Source organism: Pan paniscus, chromosome 8 (assembly GCF_029289425.2).
Source record: "Pan paniscus chromosome 8, NHGRI_mPanPan1-v2.0_pri, whole genome shotgun sequence".
NCBI classification, from domain to species: domain Eukaryota; kingdom Metazoa; phylum Chordata; class Mammalia; order Primates; family Hominidae; genus Pan; species Pan paniscus.
This window is the reverse complement of record NC_073257.2, coordinates 142,927,868-142,943,729: the sequence shown is the minus strand read 5'-3', so window position 1 is coordinate 142,943,729 and position 15,862 is coordinate 142,927,868.

Here is a 15,862-nt window from a genome sequence, read left to right as displayed (position 1 = left end):
AAATATAACCTCAGGGGATGCATCCAGACCCAGATATGGAAGACCCCTACCCAGTGTCCCCATGATCTCAGACTTCTGCTTTCTGGATCAGGAGGCCCAGAGAGGCGGGAAGAGCTTGTGAGGGCCTGTTGGTCCTCTCGTGGAGGAAGATGCATCACATATTCTGGCAATGGGGCAGTCAGCACGTTTTTTAACTGATCAGAATTGATGGCCATGGGACTTAACGCCCACTGGCAACCTGGCTTTCAAGGTGAGTTTTAGATTGGTATGTCATTAGTGGCCAGGACTCAATTTCCTGAGCATCCGAGCTGGCCTAAATATTTGCAAAGCCTAGATTAGGAAGATATCCTGGCCATCAGTGTCCGTGAAATGAAGTCACAATTTAAGGAGATACAAAGTCACATAAGATGTGTGGCTTCTCCCACAGGGCAAGAGTAAGGACCCTCAAAGAGAGACAATGGAAGGGTACCTGGTGTGCTTCCATTCTCCTTGGCAGCAGGGCAGGCCTTGCCCTTGGAGGCCTCCTGCTGTGCCCTGCACCTTGCCTTTCCTGGTGGGTACCAGGGAAGCCCTGCCCCTGGGGTCTGACCATGGCCACGAGCAAGAATGCCAGACAGGCAGGTGCCCCCAAAACTCTGCAGCTAAGCTTGGTAAGGATGCAGAGGGCCTGAGCCCCACCAGGTGGTGTGAGAGGTGGTGGGTGAAAACACCAAGCCTAGTCTTGTACTGCGCTGGGATTGTTTCTGAAACAGAAGCAGAAGGATCTAGGGCTCTGGAGGCTGAACGAAATCAGCTCTGGAAGAAAGGATGAATGACACTTGGCCATGGTGCTTTGCTGTGCTGCAGGAGGGTCAGGCAGCATGGGAGACAGAGGGCCAGGCCCAGGCTGCACTTCACCAGGTCACCTCCAGCTGTGAACGGGGCGTGCAGGGATGGATGCAGGAGAAACAGGGAGCCCCCCTGCCCGCAGTGGCTCAGGCTGAAGATGCATTCCGAGCACATTGTCCTGTAAGCGCTCATCCCAGGAACTCCAGCCTAAACCTCGCCTCTGTGTAGCCCTCGACTGCATCCTGCGGCCCCTCCAGTGCCCACCTGAAGGCAGGGCAGGGTCTGCCACTGCACTGGGGACAGGCAGCTTCATGTCTCTGCCCCTCTGGGCATGGGCATGTGCCCAGGTTCCCTACCCATCCGGCCCCTCCTCCAGGCCTTGGGTTCTGGCTCTGCTCCATGGCTGCTGGGCTCCTCTATAGCCTGCCCGTCCTCTCTCCCTCCCTTCCAAATGCCTTCTATGGTCTCCTTCAACATGGATCTTGTCTCTTCTAAGACACCTACTCTCGGGAAGAGGAAAAGAGAGAACATGTTTGCTTTGTCCCTATAATCATAACCATGTTTCTTTAAATAATCTGGAAAAGAGACTTGGAAGATCTTTTTTCAGAAAGGGGAGAAATCAAAGCGTACCTTGTCTAGAAAGTGCTGGTTACAGTAGCGAGTGCTGGAGCGGGTCAGCCTGTCCGTTTTGGAGGGAGACATTCCTGAGATTATGGTTCTAGGGTGGCTGAACAGGGTGAAAATCTCAACTCCAGGGTCCAGGGGACTTTCATCCCAGAAACATAGCAGGTAGCTTTAGCGTGGGCGGTTAGTGACTTCCAGGTGGGATGCAGAGCTGGACCCCGGCGGGGCCTGAGTCTGCCCATCACCACTGGGAATGAACCGGAGACAGCCTGTGACTGAGCCCTGATGGCAGATCCATTCCCGAACAAGGCCTGGAGCCTCCTGCAGCCGCGCTCCGTGGAGCCTCCCTGGTGACTGCTGGAGATTGGCGGATCCTGTGGAGTGTGTGATGGTGTTTTAAGTAAGAAGCCAAGGATGAGAGAAGGACTCAGACCATCTGGGTGTCTCTGTTCTCCATGTCTGGAGAACCCAAGCAAGGCCTAGGAATCTCTGAGCAGTGTTGCCCAGATTGAGCTGGGCCAGAGCTCAGAGGAATCCTCACACCCCCAGTGGGAATGGCAGGAAGTCGTGACAGGCATCCTCTGCCACCATTTTCCTCAGACATACCCCGTTTAGGACATGATGTGGAGCCATTTTCCATGGAAAGTAAGACACAACCCTTCCCGGCTTTGTGGGGACCAGTTGTCTCTCTCTTCTTCATGCTCTTTGACCCCTCACCTTTGACCCTCTGTGGACAACTCCCCCTGTCCCTAAGCCCCCAGTCCTGGTCAGCAGTGGACAGGGCAGAGGGACCTACATTCCTGGAACCCTCTCTGCCCACACAGATCTATGCCTTCTCAAGGGAAAGCTTCATGAAATGTTGGGTTGCCTTCCGTTTTTGCTGACAGTTTTTGTAGCCACAGCAGAGAAGGCTGCTGCCCTCCTGAGGCTGGGGAAACCGGGTCCTGATCTCAGTTTGGCTGAAAACATTCTCAGGCTCCTGTTCTTAGCCTCTGTCTCCTCATCCCCAAAAGAAATGGATGATTAGTCCATCTTTAATTTTGCAGAACTGAAATGCTTTGGTTTTTTTAATAACCCTGCCAGGGACGGCTGTTGTGCCTTGCTGCCCGACTGGAATGTGAGGGCAGGTGGCTACCTGAGCATCCGTCAGCCCAGCAACCAGGGAAGCAGGGAGGGTCTGCTCTGCCTCTTTATAACCTGGGACTAAGAAGAGGTGCTGCCTGCTGCTCACACAGGGGAATAGAAATCCACTTCCCTGAAAAACCCGCAGCCACTGGGTGGAACCCACAAAGCCTCCTGGGCCCTCACGTGTTGAGGTCTCCTTCTTTACCAGCCTCTGCCTTTCACTCCTGTGGGCACAGAGAGATGCATGTGTGCCCTGAAAGAGGCTCACCCCTCCTTCCCAATGCAGAATCCCACCCTCACACCCCTTCCCATATTTCTATTTCCTTATCATCAGATTCTCCTTTATTTTACACTCTTCCTCTGCATAGAAGGAAGTATCTTTTCTATCCTTGAAAGAACAAGCACAGTAAATTAACAGGCCAGCAAAAAACAAACCCCCGCCCTCTGCTCCAGATATAGCACTGCCTGGGGAAGAGGCTTCTCTGCCGTCAGGATAAGACCCAGCTCCTCGGTGTGATACAGCTTACTCACATGCATACCTTGCCCCCCTCTGAAGTCTGGTATCTACAGCTCTTGCCCTGGGAGGCTGGGTTGGTCCCCTGGCCTTCCATAAACAGAGTGTGCTTGGTTCCCAGAGCATCTGCTCCCTGGACACTCCCAGTTTCGCTGCACCCTGTGTTTCAGGAAGCACCAGGGGTTGTCAGAAGCCCTAAGCACAATCTTCCAGCTCGTTAGGGCACAAACTTTCAAGAGTGCAAGTACCACAACAATTGATAGGATGGTCTCTCACACAGTTTGAATGCAACCCCAGAGAATTGTATAAACACCTTACCACCAATCTTTTATGAATACAATAATTATACTCTGAGTTTAGCACCTCATAATTTAGTCACAGAATGTGTTTTCTTAGAGTGAGAAGCGGAGGTAGATGATTAAGGCTATTGTCGCCATCATGTTGTGTTTCTAGCTTTTGTAGACCTAAATAAAATACAACCTTTAAATCATTCTTTCTTAAGAATCCAGAATCAGTGTTACTTAACCAGATCTTTAGCAAAAATCCATTAGAGGTTAATGACAGAGTAGATGAGCGAAATCTAACGCTCTCACAGATAACAACTATAAAATCTGGACCCCAAAAACCAAAATGTAAAAATGCAACTCCCTGCAGGCCCTGGAGAACATGCAATGCACAGGAATGTGGAGGGGAGTCTCTGCAGGAAAGCCAACCTGCCGGGGCTTAGGTCTGTGAGTCTGCAGGTTTTTCACTGAGGACACTCCACAGTTGGTGCAGGTGGAGTGTTGGAATGACAACCCAAGCCAGTAGGATGATGACTGAGGATAGAGTGTGGAACTGGCATTCTACATTTAGCCAGAAATCAATGGGGAAATCATGGCAGGGAGCAGTCACAGCAAGTGATGGTGCCTCAGCTCTGGCAAGTCTCTGGCTTACCACTAAGGTAACATGCATCGGGACACACGGGGATGTGGAAAAGTAGGACTGAACGTTGAAATAACAGCTGAGATTTCAGCCGCCTCTCCCCGCAGAAGAAGCAGAGAGTGTGGTTTGATTCCAGGCAAGTTAATTGTTTTCCAAAACAAAAGTCACACTACAACACAATACTCATCATGCCCAGTATCCAATTATCCTCACAATAACAATAACCATACAATGGAAAATGTGGCTTGAACTCAAAAACAAAATGCAGTCAATACAAATTAACACTGAGATGACACAGACGCTGTAATGAGCAGACAATGACTGATAACAGGTATAAATATATTCAAGGACTTAAAGAAAAATATAGGCACAATGTCTAAACAGATGAGACTCTCAGCAGAGACACTGACAATACAACAAAAGAACCAAGTAGAGATTTGAGAGCTGGGAAACTATAAAAAATCAAATGAAAACTAACTAGCAAGACTTAACAGAAGGTTGTAGACAGAAATAAAATAGTCAGCAGACTTGAAGATAGAGCAATAGCAATGATCCAATCTAAAGAATAAAAAGGAAAAAATGTTAAAAATATGCAACAGAGCCTTAAAGACACTTATGAAAACATCACACTGACTAGCATATGTATTACTGGAGTTACACAATGAGAAGAAAGAGGATTGGGCAGAAAATATATTTCAACAAATGATAGCCAAAGATGGCAAAGAACATTGATTTATAAACCTATGAAGACTAACAAATGTTGAGTGGGGTAAATGTTAGGTTGGCACAAAAATAATGGCAAAAAACTGCAATTACTTTTGTGCCAACCTAATACAAAGAAAACCACAATGGAGCACATCGTGGTCAAATTGCTGCATTCCAAAGATAAAGAGAAAATCTTACAAGCATCCAGAGAAGAAATGCAACACATCACATGGAAGGGAAAAAATATGTACAAACATAAGGTAGCATTCTCATGAGAAATATTTCAGGTAAGAAGAAAATGGAACTCCATCTTTAAAGTGCTAAAGGGAAAAAAAATCAAAACAGAATTTTATATTCAATGAAATGATGCTTCAAAATTAAAGGTGAAATAAATTCTTTTTTTATAAACAAAATTCGAGAAAAGTTGTCAGCCACAGACTGTTCTAGCAGTCCTTTAGCAGGAAGGAAAATGATGGCAAACAGTATGTGTGTATGTGTGTGTATATATGTGGTGTGTGTAGTGTGTAAATTTACATACACACATACATACACTACACATACCAGTAATTGTAATCCTAAGAAAACAAGAGATGCTATATTAACACCATGCAAAACAGGGCTTAGAAAAAGAAGTAAGACTAAAACTAAGAGAACATTTCATAATAATAAAGATATCAATACATCGGGGAGACCCCACAATTATAAATGTTTGTGCCTAATAATAGAGCTTCAAAATGCAGGAAGTAAAAACTGTCAGAGCAAAAGGAACAAACAGACAAATTGCAACATGCTATCAGCTAAAAATAAATGTGAAGTTGCGTTAGTGGCTGAGATGTTCAATGAGATGCCAACTACAGGTGCCAGCACATCGCAGGTTCTCCATTAACAAAGATTCCTTTCCTTCCCTTGCTCTGGTTGGGAAACATGTTCTTCACCAAGCACCTTAGATTTCTCATGTGCACCTGAATGTGCCGTCTCTTTGCGGTCTCCAAAACCCCCTCGGAATGGAACCCGGTGCTCATCCAGGCTTTATCACAAGAAGCTGAGGGCAGAATTGTCTCTGACTCATGCGAAGCCCCTTAGCCAGGCTGTGAAAAATTCATAACTAGAAATTGTGCCTTGCCTTTCAAAGCTTAATATTCTTTACACTTGACCTTTAATATTCTGGGTTTTTTTTTCCTTTCCAGATGCTTAATTCTGAGTCCATTGACCTGAACTGCATGATTAGATTTTTCAAAATGATAATGTATTCTACATTGATACGAGGCAACACAGAGGAATGCAAGTTTGTGATTAGAAGGACGGAAATTGTCTCACTTCTGGGGTTTTGTTCTCAATTTGAAACTTAACAAATGGAATGCTGAATGGAATCGTGAACTCCTAGGACTGTGGATTACTGACTTGACTCATGTGTTGTTACTCACCGGCTTGTTGGAATGATGTATCTGTCGGGTCCAAGGCGGGGTCGGGAGTGCTGAGTAATCCAACCTTGGTACCACGTCTGTGCATGGTTCCTCCCGCAGGCCAGGCTCTGTGCTTTGCCTTCATCACTAGCACTTTGCAGGACATGGGCTGGCCAAGGAGTGCCCCCTGCCCTCCCCACCCCAAATTACGTCTGCTGGCCTTGGCCTCATTCTAGTCACAGCAGAATTTTTAGACACTCCACTCCATCCAGGCCTCTGATGTCTCTCCAAGGTGAGCGTCACCTGCTGTCTGTGGGGCTGAGGAACAAAGGCCCCTCCCTTGAATCCTGGGCCATTCTAAAGAATCAAAAGGCAGGGGCCCTACAGTGGACGAATGGCAGCCCCAACAGAGATGTGCCACATCCTGACCCCCACCCTGGGTCTCGGAATGTGGTCTCACTTGGAAGCAGGGTCTGTGCAGGTATAATTCAGTTCAGAGCCTTGAGGTGACATCATCTTGAATTTAGGGCAGACACTGGATCTAATGACTGTGTCCTCATATGAGAGGCGGGGGAGATTTGAGACCCATAGACATGGAGGAAGGACAGCTATGCAGAGACAGAGGCAAGGACCAGGGTGACGTGCCCACAGCCAAGGGGCCACGGAGCACCAGGAGCCACCAGAAGCTGGGGGGAGGCAAGGAACGGGGTCTCCCTCACAATCGCAGAAGGAGCCTTCAGACCCATGAGAAAATGCATTTCTATTTTTTAACCAAGAGTGAAGTACTTTGTTGCAGCAGGCACAGAAATGAATGCAGGTGCCACCATCATCCTGGGGTAGAGGTTCCAGCCCCTTGGCTCTCCTGGGGACAGCCCCTGGGCTGCATTTCTCCCCCTACGGGGCAGTTGCAGCTCCTGGTACCCTGGTGGCACTCCACATCCCAAACACAGCCTGTTTTCTTCAAAAATGAGTGCCCACTGTCTCAGGCAAACTAAAAACACAGGGACAGGACCAGCCACAGTGCCCCTCTTCATCTCCCACTGATGCTGTCATCCAGCGTGGCTGCCCTGGAGGGGCAGAGCAGGTGAGGCTTGGTGGCCTCAGGCCGTCTGGCCTTGTTGTGGGGTTTCTGCAAATGGATTTTCCAGAGATCGCCCTGGCATACCGTTGAGTCAGGTCAGGGAGGAGAAGCTGGCAGGGTGTTGATGTGGCTGGCCTGAGCACCCTGGCCCCAACTCTAATCTGGGCTCTGTGACCGCCTTGCTGGGTCGCCTTGGGGTCACTTGCTCACCGCCTGGGTCATTCCTTTCCTCTAGTGTCAAATATGGGGCTTGGGTTCCTCCCACTGTGGCACAGTGTGGCTCACTGTCAGCTGTGCTCACCGACCGGGAAAGTTCCTGTTGGAATAAACACTGTGCAAAGCACTTCCAGAATCAAAAGACCAGAAAGTGCTGAGAAAGCATGAGCTACCTGTCTAGCAAGGATGACATAGAGTAGAAGCTGTGTCTGGTCCTTCATGGGCACGGTGGGAGTGAACGGTGACCCCTTGCTGTTCTGTGCCCTTGAAGTCTTCGGGTGCTTGTGATGACTGCTTCAGGGAAGTCCAGTTCTTGTGCTGCTCCTCAGAGATGTAAAAGCCAGTAAATGTTTTCATAGTTTGGCAAGACTGGTCAAGCTAGTGTGAAATATTAGATTAATTTCTAAGGTAGAATCAACACACCAAATGTTAAGTGTGAGTCTAGATTAATTTATATTTAAAAAGAGTAAAACATAATTTTCAGCACTTATAGAAATTGGAATGAAGAAACATCTTCTGGAATTTTGTAAAGCATGAGCGGCTCCTTCATGAGCCTTTGCAGACTGGTCTCTGACACTGTCCTAGTTCACAGGAAGAGTCCCCCTTGCCTGTTCAGAATAAAGAGGCAAGCAGCTGAACTCCAATTCTCACCATTTACAAGGTGGTTCAATCCAGGAATAGAGATTCCAAAATTATAAAACTGTTGGTTTGGATCATCTGAATGCCACTTTTTTCCTTTTTACATAATAGTACACTGTGGCAGGATTGCATTGCTGAGATTCTGCCATCTAAAAGGTGGTAGGAGGCGAAGGTGTTTTTATTTGCCTTTTCCTTCTTCTTGACCAATTAAAATACTAAATATAAGACAGCTTGGGCACATTGTCCAAGTTCAAAATACTCTCCAAATTCACCCATCCTCTTCCCCAAATGCCATAAGTTTCAATAAAAAGAGAGATAATTTAAGATGATAAGATGAGGTCTGCACATATCTCCTGCTCTTCCCACCCTCAGCATCTGCTGATAGCTGAAGGAAAGCCAGCGGTGAGGTTGCTCAGTGCCCCATTAGCTCACAAGTGCACTGTGCTCACCCAGGCACACTGCGCACTTAGCACATTGCCCAAGGCTTGCAAATGAGCCTACGTGAGTTGAAGGAAAAGGTCTAATGGAGCTGTGGACTCTCTGGTTTTCCATGCAGGCAGCAGATTGGGTGTGTGCCCTTCCTGTTTGCCATGGTGCCTTCTATGCATCCAAACACACGGCATTGGCCAGGCTCAGTGGCTCACACCTGTAATCCCAGCACTTTGGGAGGCCAAGGTGGGAGGATCCCTTGAGCCCAGGAGTTTCAGACCAGCCTGGGTAACATAGGGAGATTCTGTTTCTACAAAAAAGACAAAAATTGGCAGGGCATGGTGGCACATGCCTGTGGTCCTAGGTACTGAAGAGGCTGAGATGAGAGGATCACCTGAGCCAGGGGAAGTCAAGGATACAGTGAACAGTGATCGTACCACTGCACGTGAGCCTGGGTGATGGAGAGAGACTCTGTCTCAAAAAACAAAAACAAAACCAAATTTGTACAAATATTATTAATATACAATGTTTCATTCAAATATACAACAAAGAGGAATTGTCTCACTAAGATTTGCTTGAAACATCAGTGAAAGTCATCTATGGAGATACTACCAGTTCTAACTTGAAGACGCTGATGGGTCCCGTGGGGGATCTGGCTTCCTGGAGTTGTCTCTTTTCCACTGAAGGTACATCATGCAACTTACATCAAGAAAAGGAAGCACTGGATGCATCTTTGGTTTTAATTTTTATGGCTCTGTTGTTGTCTCTCTATTAAGTACTAGAAGATCCTGGGATTTAGAATCTCTTCTTGGTTTATATCAAGAAAACCATTTTCTTTATCCCAACATGGATCTTTTCTGACCATGCTTGATGACCCATTCTGGGCAACACTGATCTGTGCTGGAATACACCCTATGTCTTTTTGCAGGAATAATTGACTTAGTAGCAACCGCTATCGATGTTCCTAGTATTCATCTGTATCTAGATGACAGAAATCTTTACCCTTCTGGGTAAGCATTGAATAGAACAATCTGCTTTATGAGACATTGTGAGCTGGGCCACATCCATCACCAGTCATTTGGAAAGACTTGAACTTCAGGATTACTGGCTTCCACTGCAGATGACATGTGGCATACTGGGATTTTTTTTTCTCTTTAAGGAGCTTTTGATTCATATTTTTTTTTCTGCACATTTCTCTCTGTTCATCAGGAGGATGTGATTCTGGAAGTTTCTCCCGAATTGGCAGCTCTTTTAAAGATAGCCGTTGATCACTGCCGACAGGCCTGGGTGAGCAGCTTGTCTGGGCACCACACTGGACCACAAGATAATGAATTGGCCTCATCCTCAAGGCCAACTGCGTGGAACCATGGCGACGCTTTGCTGGCCTGTTTATAAACCAGTGAAGTGGCAAAAAGCTGGCACCAGAAAACAGGTGGTTGGCTGGTATTTGTTTTTTAAATGTGTCCAGAATTAATTGGCTTATATATCGGTTGGCAGTGGGTCTTGACGAGATGCTGTAAGATACAACATTGAAAAGCAACTCCCCACTGTGCCTTCTGAACACAGACAGCAAATATTTGTGTATTCAATGGATTTGCAGCTCATAATCTTCTATTAAACTGCATATCCCAATCCCATCTGGAAAGTTCAAAAGAAAACTATTTCATAATTATATGTTCAGCTGATTGTTCTTTGTTCTTATTGTTTCATAGATGGGACTTTTGTGACAATCATCAGCTTGTTTACAAATGTTTTTAATTAAAGCCGAGAGATGCTGGGAATCGGGTCTTGAAATAAACAGCTTGCCACTTAAAAGGCTATTCCTCAAATGTTTGACAGGACAAGAGTCATTTTGGTAAATTCTATTCTGCTGGGAGTGAGGAGAAGGAAGAAAGGAGGAAAGAAAAACAGAGAGGAATGGAAGCAGAGAGGGGAGAGCAGGACAGCCCAGGGACACAGAGGAGGTCCGGGAGGTGGGAGAAGGCCAGGGGCCTGCTGCAGTGGAGCCTCATCCCCACTCACTGCGGTGCCTTGACAATCACATAGATACAGTCAGCTCAAGTTGGCAAGGCTGCAGCTTGTGTTTTCATCCAAATCCACACAGTGAAAGGAAATGACTTTCCGGCTCGTGGGCTGGGCCAGGGGATGCTGTTTACCAGTTTCTCTGTCTGGTGGCAGCTTGTTCTGGGTTCAGCTGGTCCAGACCCTGGCCTGTGCCCATGGGAACTCTGGATGGAAGAGGCTGCAGACACATCCAAGCATGATCTTGATGAAGATGCTGCACTCTTCTTGGCTGGGCCAGTGCTGTGGACAAGGGGAGCTCAATGTCTGCCCTGGAATCCATCCTTCTGGACAGAGCCTTGCGCAGTTGACCCCGTCATCTGCCAGCCTGGTAATCCTCATCTGCTCAGCATTTGGTCAATTCTCCTCTCTCTGCATGAGCAGAGGGGTTGGTGGATAATTTAAACATTGCTTCTGTTTGGTTTCAGACGCAGCTAATGGTTCTACAGGGTAGTCTTCCAGGCAGACTGAGTTTCAGCTCATGTTAAAGCTGGCTCTACTCTCTGGCCTTGAAGAGAGGGACAAGGGCCAGAGATATGCAGGTAGAAGGGAAAAACCAGGCTCGGATGGCAGAGGGAAACTGAGAAGAGGCAGCGTGAGCAGGCAGTGAGGCAAGCTTTCCTGAGATGTCTTTATCAGCATGTGTGTCTTGCCCTCGCCAGTGACACAGCAGCTCCTGGGTCTCCCATCACTCTCCCTCATCTTGCTGGAGCACATTTTCACACACACCGTCAGAGAAGTATGTCAGGGTCCTCACCTCACCTTCCAGGAATGTGAACACCTTCTGCACCTCTGGTGCTGGGAAAGGTCCCAGGAGCACTGTTGGGGATCATCATAGACACAGCAGACACTGAGTTTCCTTCACAGCCTGCCCTTAGCTGCAAATAGACACTGCACGTGTTCAAGATGGTGAACAGACAGTGGACAGGCAGGCTGCGCACAGAGCCTTGGCTCCGGGGAGCACTGCTCACTCCATCTCAGCAGCATCACCATCTCAGATCCCTTTAGGTTGTGGCAATATTGGGCCCTTATTTTCTGATCTCAAATACAAAGCATGCATGCTGCATAAGCAGCAGACATTAGAGAAATATGGAGTAAAGAATGACCTTCCCCCAAAGTGAAAAGACCATGAAAAGCCTTCCCCTAAGTGATCTTGCTTCAATGCATAGTTTCTCTCTCCACGGGACACACAAGTGCCACACGCACTTTTCTTTTTTCTGTTTTCTTTCTTTCATTTTTTTTTCATAGCCTCACTCTGTCACCCAGGCTGGAGTGCAGTGGTGTGATCTCAGCTCACTGCAACCTCCACCTCCCAGGTTCAAGCGATTCTCCTGCCTCAGCCTCCCGAGTAGCTAAGACTACAGGCGCATGCCACCATGGCCGGATAATTTTTTTTTTTAATTTTTTTAGTAGCAACCGGGTTTCACCATATTGGCCAGACTGGCCTCAAACTCCTGACCTCGTGATCCACCCTACTCAGCCTCTCAAAGTGCTGGGATTACAGGTGTGAGCCACCGCGCCCGGCCCGCACTTTTCATTTCTATATAGTACACTGCGAAGTGGTTCATACTTAATCACAAGACACTGTGTGTAAGGGTCTGCATCCTTCTGGAAAGAATTTCCACCAGTTCATAGCCCATGGGAAGTATGGAGGCTGCCCCGGCCCACAACTGTGGGTGAGGCCGGCTGTGGGTTCCATGAGGCCAACCTGTGTCCTGTGGGTGTTCTGCTCTGAGAAGGTCTCTCCTTAGCTGGTGGTCACAGGCCCCAGAGGCCAGTTGTGTTGTTATGTTTTCAAGGAAAGGAGCTGCCATGGAAGGATGAAAAAAGCAGAGTCCTTCCTTCCTGGGGAAGAAGAGCGAGGCATGGGGGGATACAGTCCAGGGCCGGGAGGGCGGTAGGAGTGGAGGGCTCAGAGAAAAGGCCCACACTCTGTGCCTGAATAGGCTAGAAGCCTGGGGACATTGCAGCAGCTGGCAGAGTCTGGCCTGGTATAGCATCCCTGAGAGGACCTTATACCCATACTGAGTAGGGGGGCTGCAGGCAGGGGCTAGAGAACCCAGGTGCTGGAATCAGAAGGCAGTCTGGGACCTGGAGGGGAAGGAGGGCTCCAAATGCCCTCTGCAGAAGTTGGTGAGAGAAGCGCATGGACTGCTGCCCTTCAGGAGTGGTTTAGAGACAAAATGCCAATTTGCCAGGTCCCCGGAGACCCAGCCAGTGTGTACTGGAAAGCCATGGTTCTGTGTCCCCTAGAGTGATGGGAAATGAAGCTGCCACAGATCAGCCCTTAGAAGCTCCCTTGAAGAAGCTTCCCTGGGATGGCCCGGCTGGCCCTGGGCCTCAGAGCTGGGACTCAGGGGCAGCCACACAGGCTGGGGCCCCAAGGAAGTTGAGGGTGGAGGAGCGGAGGGGAGTCGGGGAGTCTCTGCAGGGCGGGACCCATGGAGGGGGCAGAACCAGAAGCCGTGGAGGTGAATCTGAGGGGGCCTCCCAGGCCAGGGGATCAGAGGCCCCTGCAGGCCCTGGAGAAAAGGGTGATGGACAGGAATGTGCATGCGTGTGATCCCCAGGTAAACTGGGGCAGCCAGGCCCGTCTGCTGGATGCCCTGGCAGCAAGGACGGAGCAGTGCTGGGATTGATGGCAGCTTCATTCCTGCTACAGTTCCACACAGGTGGGGGTCTCCACTTTGCAGCTGACCAAGAGCCAGGGCAGCACGCGTTGCCCGTGTTTGAGCTCATGGCCAGGCAGAGGGAAGTTTCTGGGCCTCTCAGAGCAGAAGAGGGTGGAAGAGTCCCGGCGGCACTCATTGTCTCTCCTGCCCACGTGCTGGGCTGTGCCTTCAGTCACCCATGGAGATTGATCTCCCTGTGGGTAACCTTAAGCCAGCCCATAGGATGCTATTGTTTCCATAGCAACCAGCCTACTTCAGAGTGGAAAGGAGCAAGGCTGGGAAGATGAACAAAAGACACAGCAGAGCTGTGTGGGGCGCGGTTGCTATGGTGTGGCCTAAATATGCCCCCAGGCCCGTTCAAAGACACCTGCATCCTTCACAGATGCCTCCTGCCCTGGGCAGGGACCCAGGCACCCAGAATCACACTTGGAGCCCTTATCTGATGACTCAGCTGCTGCTCTTGGAGAACCCCGGGCTGTCCACCCAGTGACTCCTAGGCTGTACAAGTCATTTTTACAAGGCACTTTAATAAATGTTCTTACATAGAAAATTAGTCAGGGAGAGTGGGAGAAGCAAGGAAGAAGATAGGTAGAAAATGCAGTTTGTGGAGCACATTTCCAACTATAATGGAGAGTTGGGAAAGGGATGAGAAAGCCCAGAGTGCCCCAGGCCAGCGGGGAGGGTCAGCCTTTCTGGGGTGCCTTGGACTTGGGTTTCACCCCACTGAAGACTCCTGTGTACAGGGCCCTCAATCCCTCCTGGTAAACGCCTTTTGCAGGTGCTCTTGGGCCTGGCTCCAGCCACCTGCCCTTCTGAGCTGCCCTGGGCCTGAGGGCTCTAATTCACTGACATGAAGGGAAAAATAGCTAAGAGACCACAGAGCACTTTCTTTCCTTCTGAAGTTACCAACGACGCACTCAAAGTCTTAAACCCAAGAGCAGATCCCTAGGGGTAGAAGATGTTATTTGTGAGAAAGACTCTTTTTTTTCTAGAATCAAGAGACATGTTCCTGAAATTCTTCCTTGCCCTAAGGCTTGGGTCATGGGTACTGAGGAAGGTTCAGGGTGGCCCTCTTGTCCAGGCCGCAGAGAGGCTGGTCCATCCCAGTCTCAGGCAACGGTGGTGTTTTACTCTGAAAATTCGGGGCATCCATTGATCAAGGCATGCCTGTAAGGCTGGTGCTGGGCGTGGCTTTCCTGGTCCAGTTAGGAAGCTCCTGAAAAGGCTGATGATCTTGGCCTCAGAGGCGAAAGGTCTGACTTGCTTCGTCCTCACAGCAGCACCAGGCCAGACCAGATAATCCTTATATCTGAGCATTCAGATCAGATATCCCTGAACCCATGAGTGCCAGCCACAAAGGGCAGAACATTTGTTATAAATGTAAAAATGCTGCCATGTGCACAGGAGAACAGCCCCGGGATGCAGGGGTGTGCTCTGAAGCCATCTCTCACTGCTTCATCGGAGCCTTCTGCCTAATCATTCACCAGTGGAGGGGGAGGAGAGACTTCGCTTTGCAACAATCATGCCATAAGATTTCTTTACTGGGCAATCTTCTGCTTCTCAGACTATCAGAAACCTGAAGATGGCTGAAAAGCGAAGCTCAGGAATGTCTGAAATAATAAATTGATTTTTTTATCTCGCTTGATTCCATACTGCCATGAATCACATATTCTCCAGGTATCCCATAAGTGGCAAAATACGGCCACCCTTTCCCCAGTGGACTGCTAACACAGCCCGTCCTTCGTGGGCTGGGAGGGAGGGTGGATCAGCACCTGTCTGTAAACCCAGCTCCCGGATCCTGCCCTGCTCTGCTGGCCCAAGACACTCAGACTGCTGAGGAAGACCCTCCCTCCCCAAAACAAGATAGTTCAGTTGAGAAGGCAGCAGTCAATCCATCATTTCACAGAGAGAGACAAAAGGAGTTGACTGATGGATGTTTTCACACCTGATCTGGACACCTTGGTGTGGAGCGGAAGGCCTGCTGTGGGAAGGCACCCACGGCGCTCCTCAGGCACCTGCTTGTGCAGAGGAGAAGAGCTCCCAGTTGCCTGGGACGAAGGCGCTTCTGGTGAAACGCTCCAGTGTGCCTGCTGCGTGTCGGTTGTATCCACTCTGGCTTCTCTAAGATTCTTCGAAAAGTATTTGTCACACGCCAGACACAGCAGCTTGATGTGCAATTAACGGCTTCAGAAGTAATGAGCGTGGGATGAGAGGAAAATTGAATTCCTGTCTGGGAGAGGTCAGTGGACTCGTCTTCTCCTGGGGAGGCCATGGAATGGACATCCTAAGTGGGATGGGCAGTGTCCCCTTATGAAAAATTGTCAGGCCTTAATTGTCTCCGGAGCAGCAGAAGGGGCCCTTTGGAGGAGGAGGAAAAGATAATCCTCTGTAGATCCCAGTGCAGGGTCCATTCCAGGAGCTCCGCTTTCCCTCAGGGCCCCACTGCAGGAGGGGAGCAGGGGCACTGCAGTGGGGGCAGTCTGGGGAGGTGCAGGTAGGGGCTGTGTGGGTGAAGTCTTGTAAGAAGTGGAAGGAAGGGGCTCTCAGGGTCACTCAAAGTGGCCTGTGCTCTGCTGCCCTCATGGGGAAGAGAGCCAGGAAAGACATGGAGGGTGTGGGAAGGCATGTCCCCCAAGATACT